Below are 8,397 nucleotides of genomic sequence, written 5' to 3' on the forward strand. Positions count from 1 at the left end.
TGTGTGTGTGTGTGTGTGTGTGTGTGTGTGTGTGTGTGTGTGTGTGTGTGTGTGTGTGTGTGTGTGTGTGTGTGTGTGTGTGTGTGTGTGTGTGTGTGTGTGTACAAAAAACGTTATATAAAAAAAAGGTATACAACAAAACATTACAAAAATTTTAAGAAAAAGACCCTGCATGTACTATTGAATTATTTCGATCATATTAATAGTGGGTTGTCCGGAAAGTTCGTGCCGAAGGTAAATTTAAAGGCAGAAAATTTAAATTTTATACATTTATTAAATTATATAGGTTAGTCGGCACGAACTTTCTGGACAATCCAATAGTTTCTGAGAAAATGTAAAATTTATTGTAATAAAAAAGCAACGAAACTTTTTTTTAGATACATGTTTAGTTATAACATTAACGCTTTTACGATTTTATACCGAAACAATTACGAGCCTGATTGCATTGTGGATTAATTCAGGTGCATAAAAGCTTGCATCAATTGTTACGTGTGGGTGTAGGTCGTAAGAGATAGAACACAATGAATTTCTACTCGCGATATCGAACTTCTCGAGCATAAAGAGACGTGATTAAATTAGACGCAGCGCAGCTGATCACCGCCGTGAGTGATTAGAACGGAGAGGGATGTCAGTGGAGAAGAGGAAGGATAAGCTCGGCGGATGATTGATTCGTGTTTCTCCTGTCGGAGAACGAGAAGGAAATGAACCTGTCCGCGTTAACGCGGCCCCCGCTACTTATCATTTCACCACGCATAATTGCGCCATAATAACCGTATGTGTTATGCGCTCGATTGTAGCGATTACATAAAAGAAGATCTGGAAGTACGGAACGAATTATTTCTCACAGAATTAACGCGAATATGTAATTGACTATTTGAATATAATTATTTACTCCCAATAATGCAATATCGCGATTTGAACAGGTTATTAAATGGGTTATAAATATAATATATAAGGAAGTAATAAAATAAATTTGCAAATCATTAAAATCTTTTAGATGTTCTTTAAATGCTACTTTATTAAAATTATATTATCAGTAGTTCTTGATATTTTTGTTGCTACAAATATTATGATAAGAACTACGTAATTTTTTTGGAATTATAAATTAAGAAACTAAAAGAGAGAGAGAAAGAGAGAGAGAGAGAGAGAGAGAGAGAGAGAAAGGAAAGAAGAAAAAGAGAATCAATAAGAGTAAATTGAATAATTATATTTAGGAAAACCGTGACATTTCGATTAATTATTTCATTAATAATAATTTCAACATAATTGACGATCATGTAGTTTGCTGTTATTAATGATGATATTTTTACTGCGATGAATCACTTGCATTAGCAGTGCCGCGAATTTCGTTCATGATAATAAGCAATGAGTCGAGAACAGGAAAGGACAGATTCTGAAATAATCCGACTATTTGTCGAGTTAAATAGACGTCCTTGTTTTTAATTGTGCGACATCCGAATTCGTCAGAATTTAATTAACTGATTATGGAGATAAGGAGATAAAAAGACTAAACGATTGTGAATGAAGCATATATAGAATAGCATGAACAGACCTATCAGATACATCAAAGTATTACGTAATTATGACGTTTATAAATTTGTGTGCTCGCTAAGTTTGGCATATTGCAATTCTCACGCTTGAGTAAGTGATGGTTTACGTAATTCTGATGTTACTCGAAAACTGGTAGGATTCACGCTAAGCTTTTATAATTGCCCAAGATACTTGTTTCGTAATATTTTTTATCCAATGTTACATACACAAATTATAATTAATTAACGACATAGAGTTTCAATCATTAAATTTTTCTATTCGCTGAAAAGATGATTTTGCATAAATAAGATGATTTTGCATCTAAGAATTTAGTTCTATATATATATGTATATATATATAGATTTAAAAATAATTTTGATTGATGGAACATTAAAATAATTATATAACGATCTCAAACGTAATAAGCAATGTTGCGGAAAGTTTTAACATTTTAACAACCAGTTTGAGCATCTTTCGTAATTATTTCGATGCTCCAACAAGAGTATTTTCAGATTTGTATCTAGTTAAATTTTTAGATCAACAAAGTTTTTTCGTGCTAACACATACATTGAACAAGAATAATATTATCAACAGTATTATTTTAATAGAAAATAATTTTGTTAATTTACAATTACATTATTAATGAAATAAATACATCATGCTTTTGGTAATAAAATTGGTTTAATAAAATTATATTGATTTCTCGCGTTAATATTATATGAGTATATTGTTATTATAAATCAACAAGATTATTTTTAATTAAAATAATGCTATTGATACATTATTTTTTTCAGTGTAACGTTAAATTCTTACTTTCCTTTGAGAATCTATAATGAGCAAAGCATCAGGCAAATAAAATCGATTGAACGATTAGACTTCAATTAGTCGTGACTCTGGTGTCTTGATGCGAAAATCGCGGGAGAAGACAATAGATACCGTTTGGGAATTAAGCGCAATAAGAAAGGGCGGAACGCAATGTCGATGGCGAGCATGATCGCTCGCGAGAGGCCTAACGGTTCTTTCTCTCCCAGGATTAACATTGTCGGAGGTATACTTTCGATGTTATTCTTTAAACTCGATTATAACTGTTTTAAATTTATGTAAGTGCGACGATGATAGGTCGACAGTGAGATTGAGGGCCGATAGTCATCGGTACTCAGGTAAACCAAGAGAAGAGATTACTCCCACGCGTAAATCGTTATTGACATTGACCAGTTTCCACGTCGCTCGTATACAAACGAACTATTCAAAATTACATTCTCGTGAAACAGAAAGTTCTCTAATGAGCGCGACATTTAAGCTACTTAATTACTCAAGCAGAACAACACGATAACGTCAAAGTATGACATTAAAATAAATCAGAAATGATTGAAAAATGACTTTTAGTGATCATTTTAGTATCATTTTGATATCATTTTTTTTTGTCATTTTGATAATGACTTGTTGTTCTGCTTAGGTAATCACTTGCGGTTTTCAAAATGAAAGGGAAAGTAGAAGATAAATAAAATAATTTTTAGACTCGACTATTTTTTGTTTTAGACACGTAATAAATATCATTAAATGCAATAAGTATTTCATAATTGATTTAATAATTCAACGTGTTTAATTTCAAAGAATCTCGACTAATACGAGATTTTATACTAATTTACAATGTTACGGAACTAAAAATATTATCGAGAGACACGTGATCAACATTCGGTCACTGTTACCTCGGTTTCGCTAATACGATCGTGTCTAATTACAAGCGCAATAGTACCGAACGATTGTTAAAGAACGGCATGTACATTTAGAGATTGCGCGACCTCACTGCGACTACGACTAGGTGAGAACCATTGGGAGGGAAGTCGTGCGCGACGTTGGTGGCCGCCACCCGGAACAGACGACGACGACGACGAGACGGTTATGATCGAGCCATCAGATTCCTTTGGACTCCATTCATCTGAGATCTGTTGTCATCGTCAACATTAATAACGCGAGACGACAACATCGCTAAATGCACACCGATAAAATCATCAGCGACGCGTATGTCAGAATGTCCATTTTTTTTAACGTAATCTTGGTCATTTATCATATTAGGTGGTAGATAAATTTATATGGAAGAGGACAGGGCGTATTGTATATATATGAAATGAGGGATATTATATATCTATCTTACACCGGAACGTATGACATTTCTTTGACTCCTACTGCAAAGATACCGGATGGCGTTGGTCGTTTCAATTTAATGTCAAGTTACTAATATGTGATAAAACAACAAGATACCGATGAGTTGATTACTGGTAAATCAGTGATTTTTACTGTAAGGTCACATAATGACCTTACAGATGTAACATATTAATTTCACACCTTTTTATCTGTTATGAAATTAATGTAATATTTGCGAGTTAAAGTTTTGAAATACAACAGCTACAGATCAAGAATAATAATCGCATTTAGTAAAAAAGCTTTATTATCTCACAATATTTCTTAATTGATCATTCTTGAAACGTTCGTTTTAATATATATTAAAGAAATTGTTAAACATTACTCGACGTCGGTTTCCTTATATTTTCTGTATACGTGAGTAATTAGAAAAGTTGATAAATTTCTACGAGATGACGCCACAATTCATAAAGTGACGTCATTGTATAATAATTTTTAACAACTTTTGTCGGAGGCGATGCATTAAAATCCGAGACAGAATACTCGAGAAAAGTAGGGAATAACAAATTTTAATCCATCAAAAATTATGTATTCTAGTATTCTGATAGATTGAAGTCTGTTATCCATTGTTCCGATTGCCTGTGTTTTTCAGTTGTGCATAGGTTTGAATCGAATCACATTCGTAATGACCATATACGATGGAAAAAACTAGTTTTGTGCTATCATAAAATATTTTTATTGAAGAAATTAACAAGCGCGATAAAAGCTAAGTTGGATGGGAACTAAATGTACAGTCTTTAAAGGAAATTATACGTTAAAAGGTGAATTAAAAAAAATTGATTTAAAAAAAAAGCGTTTTATATATTTTTTTACCAATTTTTCAAACTACCCACGAAGATTATGATAACAAGATCACAGTAGCGATTACTATAATCCTCAAGATTTGATAAGGTGCATCGCGCACGTTTGCGATCGGCCATTAGAAAAAACGATCGATGCTCTCGCCTCGTTTCGCGTGCGACAAAAAAGTCATCGATAGATGATGTGTAATCGTCCATGTGGCGACCGTAAATTGGAAAGACGCGAGAGGACGGTACCTGACGTCATTCAGCCTAACAAGATTAGAACGCGTTTGGTACCGTCGACTCTCTGACGATGTACGTACATTCATTGAAAAAAAAGGTGAAAAAACTTACCCACTCTGATGTGCTGCAGAAAAACGGCGACTCCTACGACGCGTTGTCTAGAAATAGTCCGATCCGGATTTTACCAGTAGGCGAATAGCGAATATTTACTCCGATGAATATCAATGTGAAGAATGCAAGATCCCTAAAAGCAAGGAAAATGTTGGAATATACAGTCTCAATAGCTTCAAACTTTAGCGACATACAGAGAAAAATGCTGAGAAAAAGAGAAGGAAACTAGCATTTAGATCTATCATTTTAGAGATAGAAAATCGCTTTGAGAAATAATTTCGTTATGCACAGAAAGAACAACTCGAATATCAACAAATTTAGCTGAATATAGGTCTTTTGTTATAAATATCTAAAAAAAAATCTTTTTATAAATCTACTATTTCTATTATCTACTATTTTAGCTAGATACACATTTAAAAATAAATCTGGTAGGAACATAATTTTTGTCATTAAAATAATTACATAGAACATTTAAACATTGATGTTTCAATATTCTAGCAACCAATTTAAATGTCCAATATAATTATTTGAATAGTTCAAACAAAATTAATTTAGCATCTGTAATCAGTTAAATTTTTAGATATTTCAGAAAAACGTTCCTTTCATGTATTTATGCTCTTAAAAAATAATTTATTACAATTTTGAAAACGCTTCAATGTTGAGTAGCTTTATTTTCCTAGTTGAAATAATTGCCGAGAAAAAAATAGTAGTTTCAAATTTCATAATTTAAAGTCGTACTAAAAAAATGTTGCTTCATAATGCGTCGAATTTTTCTAAAGAATGAAAATCGGAGTGCAGTTCGTTCGGTCGAGGGTTAAAGGATCTATTCGCAACTCAGCTCTTTGTCAACCCGTAGTTAAAGCATCAATAACTCGTACGTATATTCTTATTGCCCGTCGCTGCTGTGCACCTTTCTCTCTCGCTCAAGGAAACGGAGTATCGGAGCATCCCGCGGGCGAGAAAGGGTCGGCGAGGTTCTGTGCGAGCGGCACACCGTAGGCAACTCGCGTCCTTTTTCCCGCAGCGCACGAAAGCAGAGACAATGGATACGTGGGCGCAGTATCGCGAACCCTAACCCCGGGTGATCCCATATTCTCCGTTCTCTCCCTCTTTCTTACTCTAGCAAATGCTCTCCTCTTACTCTATCGCTAAGTCTCTATCCTCAGATCGCTGTCGGAGACTCGCAGACCCTCTACAGATTCTCTCTCTTTCTTTCTGCCTCACCTGCATCTCTTCAGGTATTTCTCTTTATCTCCGACCTCCGAGAGTGCCGCTGCACACTTACGAAATCATAAAAGCCTTGCGTATGCTTGCGCTTGTATGTAGTCACCTTCTATTGTGCCACCGAAATGTGCTATATGGGGCAATTTAAGAACAACAATCGCGAGATTTTATAGACGTATTACATTTCATTAAGGTATGTTTGATTCTTTTCAAATAGATAAAAAAATCGAAGATACGCGAAATATCTCATTAATGAAAACCATTCTAACGTAATATAATTAATAATTTACATTTAATATTATTAAAGATACCATAAAAATTAATGCTGTTGTAAGAAATTTCTTATAGTATCATCATTAATTCTAACATCATTAATTATTTGCAATGCCATCAATGTGACATGAAAATGATGATTTTTATAATTATTATTTATATTAAACCGAGAATAAATCAGTTAAGAGAAATAAATTTTGAAATATTTAAACATTAAAATTCGCTTTGGCCGAAAATTAATTTATTTCTTTGATTGATGACTTTAATATCCAGAAAACCAATAATAGCTTAAAAATTTTATAAATTTCGTATTTTTGTAAAATAAAAAATAAGAATTTAAAATTTTTATTTCTATCTGTTGTCTTTAAAAATTTTATTTGTACTTATATTTAAAAATTTTATTTCTTTCAAACAAAGTCACGTTTCTTACACTTCTTTGCATTTGGTCTTTTATTGTAAAATGCTCGAAATTTTTAGCTCTCAACAAAATACTTTCACAAACAAATTTATTCTTATATTATTGGTATTACCATGGAATATAATTTTAAAACTATATATTTCCTGGTATGAAACCATTCACGCAGTGTGTTCGAAATGGCAAAGTTGAAGATTCCATACCGGGTTTTCATCGGGATGAAAAGAAAGGCGAATAATGGGATTAGAAGTTCGTGTGCAATCTGACTGCTCCTTTTACCGGGCGATTGCAAAATCGCTACAGGACTCGGATTATTTTGTTTAACAGTGCGAGGATGCCGCGCCGGATAAGATTTCACGAAAGAACTTCCGAAAGGAGAACTCTCCGCTTCGCTTCTCGTGCATGATCACGAGCGGACATTGTCGCAAATAACGAACGGACTTTTTTCAAGTCAATAATAGTAAAAATGGCCTAAGAAGAAAGCTTAACTTGTGTTTGTTTTTTGGACTGCGGGCATTAATTTTACATGATTAAATATCGTGCAGGAAACGGAAGAATCATCGAGGAAGAAGAGCTGCAACGTTCCGGTGAACTTCCTTATTCCGATTGGGAATAAAAGACGCAATGGATCCGTCGCTTTCTTTATAAATACGATATATCGTAAAATCTTTCACAACAAAGTGCATTTCAAAAGGATATATTAAAGATATATATGTCGCATTTAAGAACAATACCAAAAATATAAAAATTATATAGATTGTTTTATTACGTCTGAATCTATGAACACAATTCTCTTATTGGTTTAAGGATCGATTTCATTTTTTAGATAAACTATGTAATAATTTATTTGATAAACAAAAGAGTAAAAAAAATTAAAAAATGAGTTGAAGTTTATCGAAAGGTGGAACAACCTACTAAGAATTATTTTTGTTTGTCGTGATTCTTAAAATAGCGTTTAGTAATACTACTAAAAAGTATCTATGAAAAACTAAGAATTTCTAAAAAAAATAAACCTCACTCTACGTCTCACTACGAATATCTATGAAAAATGAAGAATTTTCTAGTGCAGTTTAATGCAGGAATAAAAAAACAGTCCTTTGATTCCAGAAAAATCATGGTTCGAAATCTCATTTTCAGAGGAGAGACCCGAGTCCGATTTGGATCATAGTACCACTAAATGGATGTAGATGAATTTCCATCAGAAGTTTTTAAATGATTGACTGATATCAGCTTATTTAGCTGATTTTTGTTGATATTGAATAACCAAAACTTCCTTCAATTATGTTTCTTAGTTAAGTTAGTTAAGATAGATAAAAGAGTTAGTTAGATAAAAGAAGTTTAAATAAATTTATTTACAGTTTTTCAGCACATTAACACTTTTCTAATATAATGCCTGATTGAGTATCAAATTATTAAAAATTGCTTGTCAATTTAGTTTAATTCATGATATTATTACAGTAGTTTAATTGCGTTTATAAGTCCGGAAAATCAATTTGGCGCGCAATTCAAATGACTACAAATATGATATATATGCATGTACATATATGTATAGAACACACACACACACACACACACACACACACACACACACACACACACACACACGCACGCACGCAC

This window comes from Atta cephalotes (genome assembly GCF_000143395.1).
Source record: "Atta cephalotes unplaced genomic scaffold scaffold00017, whole genome shotgun sequence".
Taxonomy (NCBI): Eukaryota; Metazoa; Arthropoda; class Insecta; order Hymenoptera; family Formicidae; genus Atta; species Atta cephalotes.